The sequence below is a fragment of the Schistocerca nitens genome, chromosome 2, assembly GCF_023898315.1.
Source record: "Schistocerca nitens isolate TAMUIC-IGC-003100 chromosome 2, iqSchNite1.1, whole genome shotgun sequence".
NCBI classification, from domain to species: domain Eukaryota; kingdom Metazoa; phylum Arthropoda; class Insecta; order Orthoptera; family Acrididae; genus Schistocerca; species Schistocerca nitens.
Genome location: NC_064615.1, coordinates 772,705,816 through 772,727,526, shown reverse-complemented (window position 1 = coordinate 772,727,526; position 21,711 = coordinate 772,705,816). Strand labels below are relative to the sequence as shown.

The 21,711-nt window shown below is 41.6% G+C and overlaps 1 non-coding gene across 1 annotated transcript; it reads right to left on the bottom strand.

Moving 5' to 3' along the window:
- Positions 1 to 864: 864 nt before the first annotated feature.
- On the bottom strand, positions 865 to 948 carry Trnas-gga (transfer RNA serine (anticodon GGA)). Its single transcript is given in 2 exon segments — positions 865 to 899; positions 909 to 948. It is a non-coding gene; the product is annotated as a tRNA-Ser (tRNA).
- Between the last annotated feature and the right edge of the window lie 20,763 nt (positions 949 to 21,711).

Genomic DNA, 21,711 nt, shown 5'->3' with positions numbered 1-21,711 from the left:
AGCGCCGAGACCGCTGCCGCGATAAGAAAACCGTATAATTTCCCGTGAAGAACTGGAGAGCCGAACAGTAGTTCTTAGTGTTGCCGAAGTGTTACTCCTTGCATACGACTGAGTAGAATCAGAGACAATCATTTCTAGAAACACGTGTGAATTTTGAAATTAATAAAGTGTCTTCCAAGGATTCCAGGAGGAGCAAGTGCCCCCTCTTGCTTCCCCTCCTCCCTAGTTGTGGACACCCACGGACGAGGCTGAAAATGAAATAACAAAGAAGCATAATGCAGAAGACTGCCTGTCCAGTTGGAGTTCCTATATAAGGTCTGTGCTTAGCAGAGTATCGCCTGCTGCAGAAAGTGTCATGGCAACTCACTGGAGAGTTGCACCTGAAACAATTTATATCAATCTGAGCTCACGTATCACTTGCAACCTGGAAAAAAATTCTGTGACGGTAAGATCCAGTAGCACCCCTACGGTTGAGGGTAGGAGTGAAAGGGGATGATGTAAAGTATAATTCAGGAACGCCTGGAGATACTTCAACCAAATCTGGTACATACATGGCTCACTTTACTACGTTTTTATAAATGTGCTGTGTTTTCTGTCTGTTCGGTACAAATTTTGCAGTTGATTCCGAATTAACTTCCTGATGAGTTAGCGAATTGAAAATTTCAACGTAGCAATATTAACTGCTTTCTTGTGAGGTTTGTGGCGGAGGGTACTTTTGTGCATCACGGCCATTTCCCCCGTTTCCTTTCCAGTCCGGAGTTCAAATGGCTCTGAGCACTATGGGACTTAACATCTGAGGTCATCAGTCCCCTAGAACAAAGAACTACTTAAACCTAACTAACGTAAGGACATGACACAGATCCATGCCCGAGGCAGGATTCGAACCTGCGACCGTAGCGGTGGTGCGGTTCCAGACTGTAACGCCTAGAACCGCTCGGCCACTCGGGCCGGCAGTCCGGAGTGGTTCGTAGGAAGGACGGTTGCTAGTAAGCCTCCGTGTGAGCTCTCTACTTTTTAGCTTAACGCTCCTTTCACAAGATACACATAGCAGGAAACAATATATTGGTTAAATCAGGTGAAGAGAATATAAAATAAACCTGAAATTTACGAATATTTCTGTCGTAATCTCTTCAAAATATTTGAAACTCACTGAAAAATTTCACACATGCAATACTAAAAAGCAGAAAATAATTATTCAAATGAAATTGAATTTTTAATAAACCACGTTTTTAACTCTAACTAAAAAGTATAAAACAAATTTTTTCCAGCCCCATATAGATTCATCACATCGTACGTACAGCTCTGAAAATTTGTGCTTATGAATTTTTGATAACTATTAAAATGCTTCTAAGATTTATAACGAAAAATACATAACTGATGCATGAATAGCTCAGCTGCTATTATTGACTGCACGCAACCCACGGCTTTTGTTATAAATCTTAGAAGTATTTTCGAAGCTATTAAAAATTCGCAACCACAAATTTTCAGGACTATCTGTATGGGGCATAGATACATGTTCAAGGGGCAAGGAGAAATTATTTTGTACTTTTTAGTCTCATTTAAACCCATGGTATATAATTTTACCTTTATAAATAATTAGGTTAGGAAAATCACAGTGTGGTGCTAACAGACAAGTCTTGTAATGGGCAAACCGTCACAGGAGCATATGAGTTGTATTGACGTGTCCTAAGGAGATTACGATAAGCTGTCAGGACGAAAAGTCGTGGAAAGTTGTCCAAGTGAGTAGTTTTGCTGCACGATAACCTCCTGCTTGATTCTGTCCAGGACACAGGCACAAAAGCTGCTGCTTTTGACTATAAAATTTACTCTCATCCCGCGAATTCTCCTCCAATGAGACGTCGTTCTTCTTTCCTGGGATGAACATCGCTTAGAAGGAAATGTAGAGGAGGACTGACACCACCCTCAAGTTTCTTGGGGTAGGTTCGATTCTTTCATGGTGATACTGTGGTGGTATAGTATGTAGAGCACTGCAATCCGACCCTGGAGATCCGACGTTCAGTACTGAATAGGGTTGGTGATATTCCTCGCTCCACACCCTCTCGGACGGCCCTAGGTCCTCTCCGCCCGAGCGGTTCTAGGCGCTTCAGTCTGGAATCGCGCGACCGCTACGGCCGCAGGTTCGAATCCTGCTTCGGGCATGGATGTGTGTGATGTCCTTAGGTTAGTTAGGTTTAAATAGTTCTAAGTGCTAGGGGACTGATGACCTCAGATGTTAAGTCCCATAGTGCCATTTGAACCACTCCGCCTTCTGCGAAAAGGGTACCGGCCATCATCACCTGGAGTAGAAAAGGCGCTGGGGCGATGGGCCGACCACCCTCCCCCTCCTAGTGCCTTGACGAAGAAAAGCTGTACTCAGGTGAAAGTAAGGATAAGGATAGTAGCCCGGTCACAGGCTTGGTCCACAGGCTTCACCGTTTTGAATAAGCCTCATACCAAATACCACATTGTTATTGGCTCGCGTTATCAGTTAATAATGGAAGTACTGCGACTAAAATCATCTTTTAATAGAAATTCGAGCGAGTCGAATGGTAGGAGGCACTGTCAGCCAGTCGTAGTTCTTTATCGACCGCCGCGTGTTCTCTGCGTTGCCTGTTTTGTAGGTACGTGCCGTCCCTTGTGGAGAGGGATTGGCTGCACGCCGTGAACACTATCATACACTCACTGTAAACTGTCAATCGCAAAGTGGTTTTAACAGCAGTCTAACATTATTATTTTGAGTTGGACAGTAGATGATGCTCTGAGGCTGAAAGAAGATAGCCAACTCTGCAGAATGGCTTCGAGAGTCGCGCGGTTAGAGGCTCCATGTCACGGACTGCGCGGCCCCTCCCGCCAGAGGTTCGAGTCCTCCCTCGGGCACGTGTGTGTGTGTGTGTGTGTGTGTGTGTGTGTGTGTGTGTGTGTGTGTGATCTCAGCAGTTTGATCCCTTAGGAAATCACACACATATGAACACATATATGTTGCTTCGAGACGATAGAGCGCTAACGACAATTATTGGAAACATGCAAAATTCAAACACAGGTGACATGGCAGTAAATTGCTAATACCTGCGTTACTCATAGTGTATGGCATCATTTTCTAACGTCAGGTTCACTACCGATACGGAAGCACTGACTGATATTTGCTGTTTTGTGCTGGAAGGAGTTGGTTCGTGACGTCATTCAAACAACGGACTGTTCCTGCTGCAGCTACTGAGCGAAAGATACCTGCGAGCTCTGTACGTACAAGGTTTCAAAAACTTGCTACGTGCACTTTTTGATCTCTCACGTGCGTACCGATCACTGGCCGTTATAGGTGAGAGCTTCTGCAACGAGTGTGCCCCATTCCCCTCCCCCCTCCCTCACTATCCCTGATATAAGTGCCGAAAAAAGAGAAATTTTCCTACTGTCACCTATCCTACAAGCAGAGACCACTAACGCGGGAAAGACTTCAACAACACTACACACGGAATAAAGGCGTCTGCAGTGGAGGGCCATCAATCTCTCTCGATTGCAGTCCGATCAGCGGCCAGTCTCTTCACGAATGAGCCTCACCTTAACTTTACGAATAACAACAGAGGCGTTTAGATTAGTCGAGAACTCGGAAACCGTTATCATCCATCAGACATACGTGACACAGGCGGTTTCCCCACGTAGCATTAGCTACGAGCCCCGCCCTGTCAGGGGCTAAGCACCACAGGAAAATTAATGCTCCGCAGACTACATTTAAATTAATGAGACTTTTAGGATATGAGCGCACGATGGTGTAGTAATCTTAAAGCAATGACAATAAAAAAATGACAGACACAGAAATTTATTTTCAAACGTTTGACTGACACATTCGACTCATTATATTTTAAGAAACTACATTTATATGTTTTGTTCCATTATGGTTCTGTACATTATTACAAACTTGCACTATGATATGGTCGGATAAAAACTATTTATTTCGCACTGTTAATAAATCTGCTCTACAAGTCGTTTGTTGATATAACCTCAGAAAAATGAGGCGAACCCTTCAGTAAAACGATCGAACAAGCAGAATACCCCTGAAACCTGGTAGTAGTTCGTTTCAGGTTAGGGATAATCTTGTTCACTTACTGCTGTTTTTGCGCTCCTGCTTTATGTTCCATTCACTAATTTTGAGGTCAGCCACAGCATGTCTTTAAAATATATCTGCCTACTATGTTTCAACGCATTACTGTAAACTTCTGAACAATGCTCTAATGCCTTGCCGACTCAGATGTGTTTGAACGTTATGCCACTAACCACACCTCTCTACCCATCCTCATTTCTGAAGTGTACATGGTCAAAGTTGCAAAGATTGAAAGGTGGCTACACTGAGTCACAGCGCCAGAGATCGCGCCAAAGAGTTTTATTCCGCCGCCTCCACCGGCAGTGCTTGTTCAGAAGTTGTGGTGGTTAGTGCTTGCGGAGAGGATTTTGATAGCTGTATTATTTGAGGCCATGTCGTGTGCAGTTGTTTTGATGGGCTAGACAGCAGATGTTGTTCGAATGGGGATGTTGTAATGATCAGAGTGTATTTTTAGTCAATATATTAAGGTAAAAAACATTTTTTTATTTATTTTTTAATTTCCTAACTAACAATGTCTCTTGGTCACAGGTTCAGTCAACAAAGCATCTGGCTTGTGTTCATGTATTGACTGTAATTCGGGTTTCTATGTGCAATTATAGTATTTCAGTTTTATTTAATTAATTCAGTGTAAATGGTATTTAAAATATCTTGTCTTATTGAGGAAGAACCGTGCCAGATGTGTACGTTGAATCACACTTCCACACACAGAACAGTTACACTTGTGCTTTGTTGTTCCGTAGTTTTTGTTTGGTAGCTTTTATAGTTGCTGGGGACTTAATTAATTAATTGTGGTAAGGGAATTTTCCTTTCATTCTTTGTTGTTATTCTTAGCAGTCAGATTGCGTACTAATACCAGTCAGGGCCAACCGGTTACGAGACTTCGTAGCCGGACATACCGGGACTAAAATTGAAAATATTTGCATTATATTTAATTAAGCCCCCATGCACGTGGCGACCCTGCCAGGATCGTCCCTTGGAATTCTTTTGATAGCAAAAATAACAGGCAGTAGTATTGTTGTAGTAATTTGTAGTTTAGTATTTGTAGTCTATATTGCATGTGTAGATTTGGTAATGAACATTTGTAGTTGTCTTGTCTTTCTTCTAATGGTATTTTTGCAGAATTTAATTTTTGATGTCTTGTATACGCATTTGACAATTTTGTGCAATTATGAAGATTTTAATTGTTCATTAATCGTGTTTGAGGGAAGCATTTCGTGTGAATGGTATTGTTGGTGATAAAGTGTCATATTGTGTGTAATTTTCGTATAGTGACGAGTTTTGTATGTTTTGTAAATGATTACGCGATCGATGAAAAAGGCAAAAATGATGGATAGTGAGAATGACGAAATTGTTAACATGGCGAACTCGCCAACACAGGAGAACAGTATGATGAATAATGAAGTAGAAAACAATTTAATAAGCAGGGAAAATAGTCCGGAACCATTTCAAAACTTTTCACAATCAAAAAATTTTCAGAATACGAGATTAACGTCAGAAGATTCTGGAATAGTATCTAACACAGATAGCTTTACAGCTATGATGAAGGAAGCTGGTTTTGCGGGAAATGTTAGGGGCAAAAAGAATTTCGAACCAGTCAATGTGGAGCAGTTGATGAGTGCAATATTAAATTTGGGATCTGAATTAAAAACAGTGGGATCACAGTTAGACTCACAAACAAGAACAATTAAAACTGAGATGGGAACTTTGGCAACACGGTTAGACTCACAAATAGGAACAATTAAAACAGATATGGGAACATTGGCAACACGGTTACAAACTGATATGGGAACGATGGAAACACGGTTACACTCACGAATAGGGACATGTTTTAAAAACATGAAAGATGAATTAAAGAAAGAAATTAGAAAAGAAATACAACCGATTTTGAATGCTCACAATAATAGATTAATTTCAATAGAAATCAGACAAAAGGAACAGGATAGAGAACAGGAAGAAAGAGATCGCGTGATAGTACAAAAATTTTCAGAGTTAAACTTACAACGTGCACACGATAAGGAAGAAATATTTGAATAATCGAGGAATCTGTACCAAATGACAGAATAAATAACCTAACACAACAGTATGAACAGTTATCTACTAAATGTGTCAATACTGAAACCCGAGTCGCGACACTTACGGAAGACGTAAATAAGCAGAAAGAAAAAATAGGTGACTTATCGGTAAGAGTTAGGGAGATTTCAGATAAATTGACAAATCTTAGTTTACATGGGGACAGAGATTCATATGATACAGCTCCATTGCCATTTGCAGAAACAAAAGAGTACCAGAACATAAATAAACATGTTGATAATCAGGGAAAATTTAATGAACGCGTTAAAAAGGAATTTGAGGCGTTACGAAAGCAAGTCAAACAAATTGAAGGCGAAATCGTAGGAAAAGACAGCAGAAGAAATTTAGAATCACAGATAGCAGAGGGCTTTGAAGAAAATAATTTATTTCGTTTACGAGATGCAAGAAGAGAGCGCCAGGCGCGCGAACTTGACAATAATCGACATTCGGACTGGGACAGACGCGGTAGGTCTTTGTCGCCACGAGGCGAAAACTTTGACTATAAACACTTTTTAACCGTTCGGAAATTTAAGATCTTTCGCAATTCTAAGAATGACATACACCCATGTTCATGGTTAGATCAATTTATGTACGCACTTCCACCAAATTGGCCACAAAATCACAAAGTAGAATTTATGTGCGGCTATTAAAGTCCTCAGGGGATTCGCTACACTTAGTGAATATGTGCCATAGCGTGCACAGGGCCCCGAGCTGTAGTGGTGCTATTTCCCTTTTAGTTTTCTGCACTGCTGCCTACTCTTTTACTATTTTTTGTATCTATCAAAACAACTCTTCAACTATCAATCTATCTAGAGAGAGTAAAGAATAACCGGATATGACTATTTTACCCAAAAGTGATTTCGGAAATTACCGTTTGGACTTACTGTATCTTCAGCAGCATTCATTCGTAGTTTAAACGAAATTTTACCTGTTTATCTTCGTGACAATATTACTTCATATTCTTATTGCTAAGCGTTCTTGGAGTGAGCATAACAAAATTTTGGATTCATTATTACGTATTTTTGGAAGAGTTGGCATTACAGTGAACTTGGAAAAATCTGAATTTGGTCGTTCTCAGGTGAAATTTCTTGGTCATATTATTTCTAGAGAAGGTATTCTTCCTGATCCAGAGAAACAAGACGCTATTCGAAATTATGCTGTTCCTACTACAAAACGTGATATTCATAGTTTCCTTGGTGTCTGTAATTTTCTTAGACGCTTTGTTAGATTGGAAAATTTGGCCACACCTCTTATGTGAACTATGTCGAAAGAATTTTAATTGGTGTTGGGATGAGGAAGCTCAGTCAGAATTTGAACAACTTCGTGAGGAGAAAGGAAAGCGTAGCGATTAGACATTATTATTTAGTTCGCAATGATATTCTTTTTAAACGAAAATCGGTCGACAACTCTGTTTGGTTAGATTGCATTCCTGATGAGTGGGTTAATAAATTGATTTGGTATACACATTTCAGTTATGCACACTTTGATCCCAGAAAATGCTTTAATAAATTACGAGAAAATTGCTACTTCAGTAATATGGAAAAAAGTATTCGATCTGTTCTTGCCAAATGCAAATTATGTCAAAAGGCTAAGCCGCCAACTATTTCTCACAGAGCACCGTTGTTTCCTATCATTCCAGCGAAATTAAAGGACATGGCTGCAGTCGATTTGTTCGGTTCAGTGGTTTGTTCTACTAATGGTTTTGCGTACATTTTGGTAGCAGTGTATTTGACATCAAAATATGTGTGTTTTACACCTTTACGAAAAGCAACAGCTTGTTCAGTATCTAACGCTTTCATCAAACATTTTCTTAAAGAAGTGGGTCATGTTGATAAGGTTATATCAGATAATGGATCACAGTTTCGCTCTAAAATTTGGCTTCGTACTCTACGGCGTCATAAGATTAAACCAATTTTCATTTCACTTTTTCACCCTCAATCTAACGCTTCAGAGAGATGGATGAAGGAAATCAATAAATTGTGTCGACTTTATTGTCATCAGAATCACAGAACTTGGGATCAGTATCTTCATATTTTTCAAAACATTCTGAATGAACTCCCTAATGATTCAACTTCTTTACCGCCTATATTGATATTAAAAAATAAAGCACCGACAAATCGAATTTCTGAAATCGTTCCTTTTCCGCCTTCACAGAAACTGCGGCATTCTGAAGTTGTCAACCTGGCCCTACAAAATATTGCATCTGCGGCTGCTAGAAGAGAGAAATCAGCTAAACGTCCTGGTCGTTTAAAAACCTTGTCAGTTGGTCAAAAGGTGTTAATTAAGTCTCACCGTTTGTCTCACAAAGGAAAAGGCTTGTGTCGCAAATTTTTTCTGCTTTATAACGGTCCATATAGAGTTCGCAAAATTATTCATGATAACACTGTCGAAGTAGAAACTCTTAAATCTCGGCGCTCTAAGGGAATACATCATATATCGAACGTTAAAATTTTTGTGGAATGACAGACTTTTGAGAAACTAACAGTTATACTAAACATGCAGAGAGTACAAGGATACCGCGCCGTGTTCTGGCGGCGGCACATACTCAAAGCAACAGTCAAGCCTGCGCGCCGCACAAGGCAGTCGTCGACCGCAAACAATTACTTCCTACGTCACACATACCTACAGCTGATCGAGCGCTCAGTGCGAATGCACTGACAGCCGTAAACAAATAGAGTCTAATTTCTCCGAATAAATTCAGTATAAAGTTATAGTGACTTGATAAATTATGTTATTACCATTCAGTATTTTTCAGGATACAGTTGTATAAAATTTTTAAGAACTTCAGGTAAATTCTGTGTGTGTCCGACGTTAAGAGGACTTGCTATCGAGAAATTTTCAGGAAGAATGTAATTTCGAAGAAGAGACTAATAAACTAAAAAGGTAACTATTAATTGAGTTTATTTTTCAGGTAACATATTTCCACTTAGGTACGTACTTTAGACGTAATTTGCTGCTCGCGATTACGTGACTCATACTTGGTGCTAAATTTCATGTTCTATGAATTTACTTGTGAAGCGACGTGCTTGCGTACATTTACTGATTTTGACAATGATTGATTAATGAATAGGATTGTTACTTGTGTATATTATGCATCGCTTGGCTGCTATGCTTTTTCACTGATGTTATATTTTTTTATTGTGTGCCTGCTGTGCTTATTTATTTAAATTATAATTGTCACCTGTTTAATTGTGCGGACTATGGTTATGTATGTAAGTTATACTTTGTGATTTATCTGCTTGCGCCTTCATGTTTACTTATTAAGATTACATATAAACATTTATTTGCTTATGCTGATATGGTGCTAATGACCTGTTTATTATGTAAGATATATACTTGCTGCCTTGCGTATGGATTGCATATTTACACATTTTTGTTTTGTTGTCATAACTACTCTTTAATTTGGTATATAGAAATGCTGATATACTGTATACGAACATGGAGTTTAGGTCACACTATGGTATTAATTATAGATTGTTCGCTTGGCAGAGTCTCGTTATAGGGATTGTGCTGCATCCACTTGTTGACATTCTGTTCTCTACTGGTATATTTACTCGCTATTGCATGTTCTGCTTACGCTCAGTGCCTTATATTTTAAGATAAGAAAATGAACTACTATAATGCTACGAACGACATTAGTACAAGAAACTTCATTGAAGTCACATGAGCAGGAGGTTTTATGGAAGCTGTATAAATTTATGCTAATAGGAAGGAAGCTAACGACATGACATACCAACACTAGGTTTAGACCATTGACAGCTATTACACTGCATTCTTCGTGAGCTATTGAAATAGCAAGTGACACTTGACGCAAGAAATACTCCACATGTTTGCTTCTGTTTTGCCATGATTCTTGAAGTGGTGTACACACTGTGAAATATTATGATCATTCACACTCCGTACTCGTACTTACTTACTGAAAGTTATTCAAACTAAAGGCTGTTAGAGGTCATGTATGCATTTATTTTATTTAATGATGGACAAGGTAACCAAAATGTATTTTATAATTTATAATGAGTAGAAGATCTGGGTCAGGTGGATTACACAGAGGTTGTGTGTGGACATTGTGTCTTCGGATTGTATGGGATGAGAATTGAAGTTTGCACTAGGATTTTATCTGTACTTGTTCGAGGAGACTGACTAGAGGAAAGAGTTGTTATGGAAGTGAAATGATATTGGCAATAAGGTTTATATGGGTCGACGTATTGAAGAGGTATTATTGAGGTATTGAGATGGTGTGAAGTTGATAATTATTGGAGTTTTGGTGGACAAGAGGTATGGTAAATGATATTGATGATAAAGTTTATATGTATCGACGTAAGAGGTATTATTGAAGTATTAAGTTTATGTGATGCTGATGATTATTGGAGTTTTGGTGGATAAGAGGTAAAGTAAGTGAGGAGCATATTTTTTTTTTTTTTTGTTGGTTTATATGGAACAAGGAGGATGAAGATGGAAGACTAGAACACTCAAGTGGAAGGAAGATTGTCTAACACACACTTTGTTAAATCACCAAGCAGGCGGAAGTACTTGCATATCTTGGCACACTGACAGTTGTTCAGCAACTGTTCATTTTGATTTGGCTTGGCAAACATTGGTCTTGACATGATGACTATGACGTTGACTAACTATTATTGGCTGTTATACACTGTTGCCACTACTACTTGATACACATGCTGAACATCAAATTTTGACAGAATTGCATTTACACAGTTAACACTATTCAATTACACAGTAGTACTTAATGTGGATGAAAGATGAGTGAGTGTGTTTTGTGTGTTTTCCTTTCCTAATCTCAAATAATTGGTACCAACCTATCTCCTAAATATTATTTTATTTGTTTGTTGTGGCTTGCACTGACACCCATAAATATTATAGGTTTACTGATATTTGTGTATTTGTAATAGTTAATATGACAATTATCTGATATCATTTGTGTGTTTGTTATAATTTGTATGTTTAGTGTAAGAGCATTGAGAATAATTTTGTAAAAGCAATTGTGTGTGCCTTCAAACTGTTGTTCGTGCTTGCACCTGTTCAACATTGATGGGTGCCACTTAGAAATGTTTAATTTAGGCTAATGAACTCTGATGAACTGTCTGAGTAGTGATAGTGAATATTATGGACTGTTACCTGCACTTGTTCAACATGATGGGTGCCACTTGGAAATGTTTAATTTCTGCTGATAAACTCTGATGAACTGTCTGATTAGTGATAGTGAATATTATGGACTGTTACCTGCATCTGATCATCATTACTGGGTGCCACTGATGGAACTGCTTTTACTGACATAATGTCACTTGTTGGTGTCTGCACCTGTTCAACATTGCTGGGTGCCACTGTTGGAACTGTTTAAATACTGCTGATGAAATGTTATGAGACTGCTATTTGCACCTGTTGACCATTGCTGGGTGCTACTGTTGGAACTCTGAACTACTCTGAGGAGTGCTACTTGTTTATTGAACTATTGAAAGGATTTTATGTGAATATTTGTATAAACTGATTTTTTTGTGTATTTACTGTTTATGAAATGTTATGAGACTCTTACCTACACCTATTCGTCATTGATGGTACCATTGATTGAATGATACTTGTGTAAACTACACTCCTGGAAATTGAAATAAGAACACCGTGAATTCATTGTCCCAGGAAGGGGAAACTTTATTGACACATTCCTGGGGTCAGATACATCACATGATCACACTGACAGAATCACAGGCACATAGACACAGGCAACAGAGCATGCACAATGTCGGCACTAGTACTGTGTATATCCACCTTTCGCAGCAATGCAGGCTGCTATTCTCCCGTGGAGACGATCGTAGAGATGCTGGATGTAGTCCTGTGGAACGGCTTGCCATGCCATTTCCACCTGGCGCCTCAGTTGGACCAGCGTTCGTGCTGGACGTGCAGACCGCTTGAGACGACGCTTCATCCAGTCCCAAACATGCTCAATGGGGGACAGATCCGGAGATCTTGCTGGCCAGGGTAGTTGACTTACACCTTCTAGAGCACGTTGGGTGGCACGGGATACATGCGGACGTGCATTGTCCTGTTGGAACAGCAAGTTCCCTTGCCGGTCTAGGAATGGTAGAACGATGGGTTTGATGACGGTTTGGATGTACCGTGCACTATTCAGTGTCCCCTCGACGATCACCAGTGGTGTACGGCCAGTGTAGGAGATCGCTCCCCACACCATGATGCTGGGTGTTGGCCCTGTGTGCCTCGGTCGTATGCAGTCCTGATTGTGGCGCTCACCTGCACGGCGCCAAACACGCATACGACCATCATTGGCACCAAGGCAGAAGCGACTCTCATCGCTGAAGACGACACGTCTCCATTCGTCCCTCCATTCACGCCTGTCGCGACACCACTGGAGGCGGGCTGCACGATGTTGGGGCGTGAGCGGAAGACGGCCTAACGGTGTGCGGGACCGTAGCCCAGCTTCATGGAGACGGTTGCGAATGGTCCTCGCCGATACCCCAGGAGCAACAGTGTCCCTAATTTGCTGGGAAGTGGCGGTGCGGTCCCCTACGGCACTGCGTAGGATCCTACGGTCTTGGCGTGCATCCGTGCGTCGCGGCGGTCCGGTCCCAGGTTGACGGGCACGTGCACCTTCCGCCGACCACTGGCGACAACATCGATGTACTGTGGAGACCTCACGCCCCACGTGTTGAGCAATTCGGCGGTACGTCCACCCGGCCTCCCGCATGCCCACTATACGCCCTCGCTCAAAGTCCGTCAACTGCACATACGGTTCACGTCCACGCTGTCGTGGCATGCTACCAGTGTTAAAGACTGCGATGGAGCTCCGTATGCCACGGCAAACTGGCTGACACTGACGGCGGCGGTGCACAAATGCTGCGCAGCTAGCGCCATTCGACGGCCAACACCGCGGTTCCTGGTGTGTCCGCTGTGCCGTGCGTGTGATCATTGCTTGTACAGCCCTCTCGCAGTGTCCGGAGCAAGTATGGTGGGTCTGACACACCGGTGTCAATGTGTTCTTTTTTCCATTTCCAGGAGTGTATTATGTAAAATCACATGTATGCAAGCATTTGTATTCCTTACTGTATTTTATATATTAGGTTATTGAAGGATCAGCGCAAAGCCAAAATTTATTTAGTTATGTGATATTTACATATTAATATTATCTTTTATTTTTGTCTGTATTTTTATTTGGACGAATTTGGTGGTATTTTCACCACCAATGCTGGCAAAAATACCATCAAATTCTGCCCCGTGGAGGAGGGGCATATGAAAGGTGGCTACACTGAGTCACAGCGCCAGAGATCGCGCCAAAGAGTTTTATTCCGCCGACTCCACTGGCAGTGCTTGTTCAGAAGTTGTGGTGGTTAGTGCTTGCGGAGAGGATTTTGATAGCTGTATTATTTGAGGCCATGTCGTGTGCAGTTGTTTTGATGGGCTAGACAGCAGATGTTGTTCGAATGGGGATGTTGTAATGATCAGAGTGTATTTTTAGTCAATATATTAAGGTAAAAAACATTTTTTTATTTTTTTTAAATTTCCTAACTAACAATGTCTCGTGGTCACAGGTTCAGTCAACAAAGCATCTGGCTTGTGTTCATGTATTGACTGTAATTCGGGTTTCTCTGTGCAATTATAGTATTTCAGTTTTATTTAATTAATTCAGTGTAAATGGTATTTAAAATATCTTGTCTTATTGAGGAAGAACCGTGCCAGATGTGTACGTTGAATCACACTTCCACACACAGAACAGTTACACTTGTGCTTTGTTGTTCCGTAGTTTTTGTTTGGTAGCTTTTATAGTTGCTGGGGACTTAATTAATTAATTGTGGTAAGGGAATTTTCCTTTCATTCTTTGTTGTTATTCTTAGCAGTCAGATTGCGTACTAATACCAGTCAGGGCCAACCGGTTACGAGACTTCGTAGCCGGACATACAGGGACTAAAATTGAAAATATTTGCATTATATTTAATTAAGCCCCCATGCAAGATCCTTTCGGAACACCCTGGATTTATAGAACTTCTTTATTGAGAACAATCAGAAGGCGCCGACGATCGACGGTCGCTTGCACCGCGCCGCCGTCCTCCAGTTTGGTGAATGTTTTAAATGTTGTCTTCTACTCATTGAGTTTATTAGAACTGAATTTATGTAGTGATTTTTTCACTCAGCAACGGTGGGTGCGCTGAAATGAAACATTCTGACGGATTAAAACTGCATGCCGGTCCGTGGTCGAACTGCTAATCTCTGCCTTCAACGAGCAGTTGCTCTACCGACTGCGTTACCCAAGCACGACTCACGACCCGACTGAGACGAGATACTAGCGGAAGTACAAATCTGAGGAGAGGTCGTGAATCGTGTTTGGAGAGATCAGTCTGTAGAGCGCTTTCTCTTGAAAGGCGAAGATCCCGAGTTCGAGTCGCGGTCCGGCACGCAGTTTTAATTTGCCAAGATGTTACAGACTTACTTTAATTTCATATTAATTACGATAAACACTGAAAGTGAATGTCTCTATTTTTCACTATCACGAATTCTTTTTACTTTCCTGTGCAACATTATGGCCGCTGATCGGTACGAGGCACGCGCAGCACCGAAAGACAAACAACGAAACACTCCCCCTCTCATGTCCCCGCTCCCCGAGAGACACTGAGTCCTTCGGCCAACTTATGGTAGACAGGCTCTGAGTGTCTGGCAAAATAATCTTATATGACCCAGATATCCGGGGTTTTCGAAATTTTTGCCCGGGGCCGGCAGTTTAAGTGACAGCAGGCCTAGGCGTAGGACTATGGAGCGTGTCGTGAAGAGGTCTTATCTTCATAGGTTTATAATGAGACGCTTTTTAGTTTTTAACACAAGTTGTAATAACTTATAAACGATTTCAAAAAAAGCTGTACAGAACTTTCTGGCAGATTAAAAGTCTGTGCCGCACCGATACTCCAACTCCCAAGTTCGGTTCTCGGTGCGGCACACAGTTTTAATCTGCCAGGAAGTTTCGGATCAACGCACACTCCGCTGCAGAGTGAAAATTTCACCCTGGAAGATTGTACAAGTAAGTTACTGCAACAGCAGGAAATTTACAGATCTGCTTGCTGGTAATCCTAGCGATGGCAGAACTCTGAAACAGTGATTGCCTTACACTTCTTACTGAGAAGAAGAGAAAGAACAGTCGGGCAACTTAGCCAGTGTATACATGACACAAGTAGCAGAGTCCAAAAATTCTATTTCATCTTCATTATGGAGTGATCTGTTACTCATAATGTCATTTTTAATTGTTAGGACAATGAATTTAGTAAGATTCAACTTCATAGGTTTTCGTGTTTTGAGTAATGTTGATTATGTTGCTCAGATAATATGGGTTTTCGTGTTTTGAGTGATGCTGATTATGTTGCTCAGATAATGGTCCACAAACCACGGTGCATAGTATATGTTAGATTAGTGAAATAATTTTTTCTTAGACTTGACTATTATGGGTCCTGTACGATGTTCAACCAGCTCTGGTCCGGGGAAAGGATGCCTTCGACAAAGAGTTTGGTGCAACTTGAGGCTCGGGCACAAAAAAGAAATGTTCAAATGTGTCTGAAACCTTATGGGACTTAACTGCTAAGGTCATCAATCCCTAAGCTTACACACTACTGAACCTAAATTATCCTGAGAATAAACACACACACCCATGCCCGAGGGAGGACTCGAACCTCCGCCGGGATCAGCCGTACTGTCTATGACTGCAGCGCAACAGACCGCTCGGCTAATCCCGCGCGGCACAGACTTAACAGCTTGTATTATTACGGTCAATATATCGACAGAAAAAGTCTTTCAGAGTCAACAGTTTTCACTATAGAAATAGTCGCATAAACGAAACAAGATCGACCACATTGTGCCAGAAGGAAATCTCATAGAACAAAATGAAAGGTAACAAATGTAGTGTAACGGACACCATTGCTCAGTGACTAGGTAAAATAAAGAGCACGTGTTACGTGTAAATTATTTGTAAGTCCCCTGACAACCTGTTCGGTAATGTTACCTAAAGTAAAAAAAAATTTTCTCCATCTTTCGCATCTTTCAGTAGTAAGCCTTCGAATGTCCATGTAGCTTTATTTTTCCTTCATTTTTTATTCACGTCAGAAACCTGTTGTGATAAAGTGTTCTTACAACTCTCGTATACCTGGTTTTAATGAGATTTTTGCTTCCTCGTTTGCCTCTTCTGACAAAAATTTAATGAGACTGCATTTAATGACTAGTGCCTGATTATGAAGAACCTTCTCTGTACCCACAGCGCGCGAAGATCGTGGTGCTGCGAGGAGAGAGCAACGAGAACAGTCCAACAGTTCCGGTCTAACGCGACAGTTAACTGACGCAACTGCCCCTTACAAACAACGTGATGAAGCCGTCCAGCACTTGCGACGCGACCGCAATTTTGAGTCGGTGCCACGTTATTTCTCACACTCTCTGCATCTCTCATGATGATGTACTAGTCCTGACTGTGCCACAAGTGATGATTTCATTCTACGAGTGACAAATGTTCGACTTCACACACTCCTGCCTGCGTGTGAAATGGACGGTTCGAGCTGCTTACTTGAATCGCATAGCGTATATCTGGGATGCTATCAGAGACGTCTTCTGCTCACAGTCCCCCATCCCTAAAAGTGTATTGAGCAGTTCTGAGAGAAGAGTGATACTCACTTCTTTTTGATCAGCAAACATCGAAACAAAGGTACGCAAGAGCCAAATAATATACAGGTGATATAGTGAGAGCGCAAGATTTATGAAACGCATGGCTACTCGTGGGTTCAGTAGCCTCAGTGTTGTATTGTAAGATCCCTAGAAGCCAGCTTGAGTATGCCTTGCAGAATACGTTATTACAAAATGCGTGGTCTAATTTTCTGCTCTTATCTGCTGTTTGGTTGCGCCGCTTTCTGTGTAGCTTTAATAGCCGCTAACAGTTTCCATAATTCTGTAAAGTAACGAACAAGAACGTTTGTGTTTCTGCACTCACCTGGAAGCCATTTAATCAGCCTTACTTTCGCTTATTCAGCCATGAATGATAAATGTTTACGGCCGCCTTCTAACGGAATAGATTCCTTTCTCATATGTTACTATCCTAACGATGTATCTTACGTCGTAGTTGGAGAATCGTGAGTCGTCTCCTTTCCTTCTTTCGGTTGTAACTTGCTTCACACCTCAGATGTTTTTAGCGATGCACTTCGATTTCTGCTGCATTTATCTACGATGAGCAGGCAGACGTAATACAACACTTCCCTTTCGAGGCGGATTTCGGTTGAAAAAATACGAAACTTGTTGTAGGACATCGTGGAATATTCCCGCCTTCAGCCCCTATAGTTTTTTTAAGTTCCGACAGGTGGCGTCTGTAACGGAGATGGTTTCCGAGCAGACAGCTGTCATCGAGTTTCTTTTTGCATCGCAGGTATTCGTAGGCGCTTGCAGAATGTCTGCTTAGACCTGAGAGCGAACAAAACCACCGTGAGTCACTGGGTGAGACGTTTGTTATCAACAGTACAAGATAATGCAAACTCGTCCGATCTCTCGCGGGCCGACCAACCGCACAGAGTCTCAGTAAATTGAAAACGACTTCAGCGTGTTCATCGCCACAAAAATGCAAACGAAATTCTCCATGACAATGCAAGGCCTCGCCCAAGTCTGCGACCCGAGAGGAGCTCGCAAAACATCACTGCACTGTTCTTGCTCATCTGTCCCACAGCCCAGATCTCGTACCTGTCGACTTGCGTGGCCCAATGAAGTACGTGGATGATGGGGAGATTATTGATACAAGAAGACATTGGCGTCGACGTTGACACACTTGAATGGAACCCTGTCGGCATACAGACTCTCCCAATGAGGTGGCATAAGACCGTCACGTTGAAGGGAGATTATGTGAGAAATAAGGTTTTGTAGCCAAAGCAGTGGAGAACAATATGGCGTACAGTAGTCCTGAATAAAGTCGACCTGCTTTCAGAAAGAAAAGTATTTCGTTACTTATTGATGACCCTCGCAATAACGAGGGTTATGGCCTCCAACTATTATTGGTTTCGTCAAGATAGAAGTCTATGGTAATATAGGGTAGATCCTTTGATGGCAGTTGCTTGTCTTAGTTATTCAGTGTGATTTTGCGTACTATTTGGTAAGTTGTTAAGGCTGATACCGGCTCTCTGCTGTTGGTTGTGCTCTGGCTCTGACAAGGGAACCTCCCCATCGCACCCCCCTCAGATTTAGTTATAAGTTGGCACAGTGGATAGGCCTTGAAAAACTGAACACAGATCAATCGAGAAAACAGGAAGAAGTTGTGAGGAACTATGAAAAAAATAAGCAAAATATAAAAACTGAGTAGTCCATGCGCAAGATAAGCAACATCAAGGATAGTATGCTCTCAGGAGCCCCGTGGTCGCTTGGTTAGCGTGAGCAGTTGTGGAACGAGAGGTCCTTGGTTCAAATCTTCCCTCGAGTGAAAAGTTTACTTTCTTTATTTTCGCAAAGTTATGATCTGTCCGTTCGTTCATTGACGTCTCTGTTCACTGTAATGAGTTTAGTGTTTGTGTTTTGCGACCGCACCGCAAAAGCGTGCGATTAGTAGACGAAAGGACGTGCCTCTCCAATGGGAACCGAAAACATTTGATCGCAAGGTCATAGGTCAACCGATTCCTCCACAGGAAAACACGTCTCATATATTCTATACGACACTGGTGACGGCATGTGCGTCACATGACAGGAATATGTTGTCGACCCACATAACTTGTACACTTGGCGAATGGGTAAAAAGATTCTTCTACCTTGCCCGATTTAGGTTATCTTGTGGTTGTGATAATCACTCCCAAAAAAGTGATGAAAACATAAGAGTTTGTCACATAACCTGCAACAAATGAATGCAACAGTTTCACAGTCGCACAGTTTTCCCTGTGCTCTGTCAAAACATGTTTTGTTTCGATGTTTGTGTAGGTGTAGCGTCCCCATACTACGGTGCAGTTACCTCGCATCGGACGGACGGACAGATAATAATTGTGTGAAAATAAAAAATTAAATTTTTCACTCGAGGGAAGACTTGAACCACGGACTTCTCTTTCCGCAGCTGCTCACGCTAACCACGGGACCACGGCGCTCCTGAGCTCATACTATCCTTGATGTTGCCTATCTTGCGCATGGACTACTCAGTTTTTATATTTTGCTTATTTTTTTCATAGTTCCACACAACTTCTTCCTGTTTTCTCGATCGATCTGTGTTCAGGTTTTCAAGGCCTATCCACTATGCGAACTTACAACTAAATCTGAGGGGGGTGCGATGGGGAGGTTCCCTTGTGAGCACTATAGGACTTAACTTCTGAGGTCATCAGTCCCATAGAACTTAGAACTACTTAAACCTAACTAACCTAAGGACATCACACACATCCGAGCCCGAGGCAGGATTCGAACCTGCGACCGTAGCGGTCGAGCGGTTCCAGACTGAAGCGCCTAGAACCGCTCGGTCAAAGCGGCCGGCTGCTGTTGGACCTCATTTGGGAAGTCATCTGAGATGAATTAAATTATTATCTAAGGAACGGCTGGATTATTAAGAATAAGTTTTTTTTAATTATTGTTGCATTAATCTGTTCATTTTAAGTATGAATTTTTGATGTTTCTGTATCCGGGAGGAGTTTGTTTATTTCTGGTATTATCAGTTTAAAAATATTTTTACGATGAAGCACAAAGCTTATAATTATATACAATTCGATGTTACGAGATGTTGATGGAAAAGGTATCTAAAGTAAGCCCACATTCGCGCAACCCCTGGCCCAAACTCGACTCCATCCACATCCTGCACCACAATCGGCAGCAGAGCATGGTCGTGAATTGTGCTGGCGTCGTGCCCCTAGCCATAGCATTATGTTGTTTGTAGTCCTTTGTCGTGTTCCAAATATGCCCACAAGAGAACTACCAGGCGCCACCTGTCTAGGCAAAGACGGAATGGTATATGAGGTGTCCACCTGAGGGCGGAACCCTCCTTGCATTATGGATGATTTAATACAGCAGCTTCGATAGACGATGCAGTTGACTCTCGGTGAGCGGATGGACGTTAGTGAAGAGATTCAAAGTATTCAGTTGGAGCTCACAGAGACTGGATTTATCATCATTTATCTTGAGAGTAAGACTACTTTACACGTACAGTTACGTAGAGCACAGGCTAGGGCTACACATTACGTACGTGGGGTAAATGATTTGTTATTTTTAGTGAAGGGAGAATAAGGCGGGGAGCCACTAAATGATTTGCAACATAGGATTGTGTAGAATGAGATGGTAATTAGTGATTTATTGCCAGCATCATCCTTGCAGGGTAGCCGGTTGGATTTGAATGTTATACTAGGGGATGAGGTTAATCAAGTCGAGAAGATACAGGTACCAAACCTGGGAAATGGAATGTTGAAAACATATTTCGATAGGTTACCTCATCCGTCAGTAGACTTGATGAGTAACTGAGATTTTCTTTAAATTCAATACCTGAAACTGTAAAATGTCTGTACTATATGATATTGCCAAGTGAGCAGAAACAGGGTTTTCGGTTAAGTGATCTTGATGTACTACAATTATTGTATCATTCTAGAGGCAATTTAGCACGAAGAATAGCGTACACCATGATTGGAGGGGTAACGGTTGCAGGCTTCCACTAACAATTGTTAGTCATATTTCTATCTAGAGCTATGCAGAAATTAGTCAATCTGCGTTGTGGCTGTCAACAAAGAATAAGATATCCATTTGGTGAACACGTAAATCAAGTATGAACAACTGTTGGGACATTTTCTCTTGTAGACAATGAGGCAGAAGTTGTAGCTAATACTGTGGAAAGGGTGAAAGGGCCAAACGAGCAGATCGGTTGTGAGTGATGTCCTCCCCCCTTCCCAGCCCCTCAAACATTGAAGGACTTAGAGGAATTAGCGTACACTATTGAAGGGTTTAAATATGTTGGCCACGGAAGGAGGATAGAAAGGGAGGAAGCCATATAACATGAAGGGTATTTTCCAGGAAACCAAGGAGCAAAGTCACACAAGTGTTTTCTTTGTAACACTACAGGCCATTTTAGGCGCCACTAATCACAGCAAAAGAAAGACGCTAAGACACGCAGATGACGGTTTCGTAAGACAGTAGGGCGGGAAGGAGAGAGACTTGGTCGCTGCCACTAGTGACATTAGGGCTATGTTTGAGCGTCAGCGACATATGACCTAGTTCACACGTTGTGAAACTGACAATGAGCCAGTGTGTGTCTTTCTTGATACAAGTACTTCAGTGATGGTGGTGAGTGAAAGTTGGTTCCATACCCAACAACCAGTGTGTGCCTGGTCAGGTCTGAATTAGCATGAAGCGTGTTATGTCACTGAGAAGTCGAGATAACTGCATATGCTGGGATGCGAAATTGAGGATTCGTGAGTCCCATGGAGGATAGCGAAGGGACTTTCCACCGATATGATCCTGGGATCTGAGGTGTACAGGAAAACGGACTGATCGCTATTGGAGATAAGAGGAGGTATTGATGGTGATAACAAAGAGAAGGATAGTAAATCTTTTGAACACTGAAAGCCATGAGACGT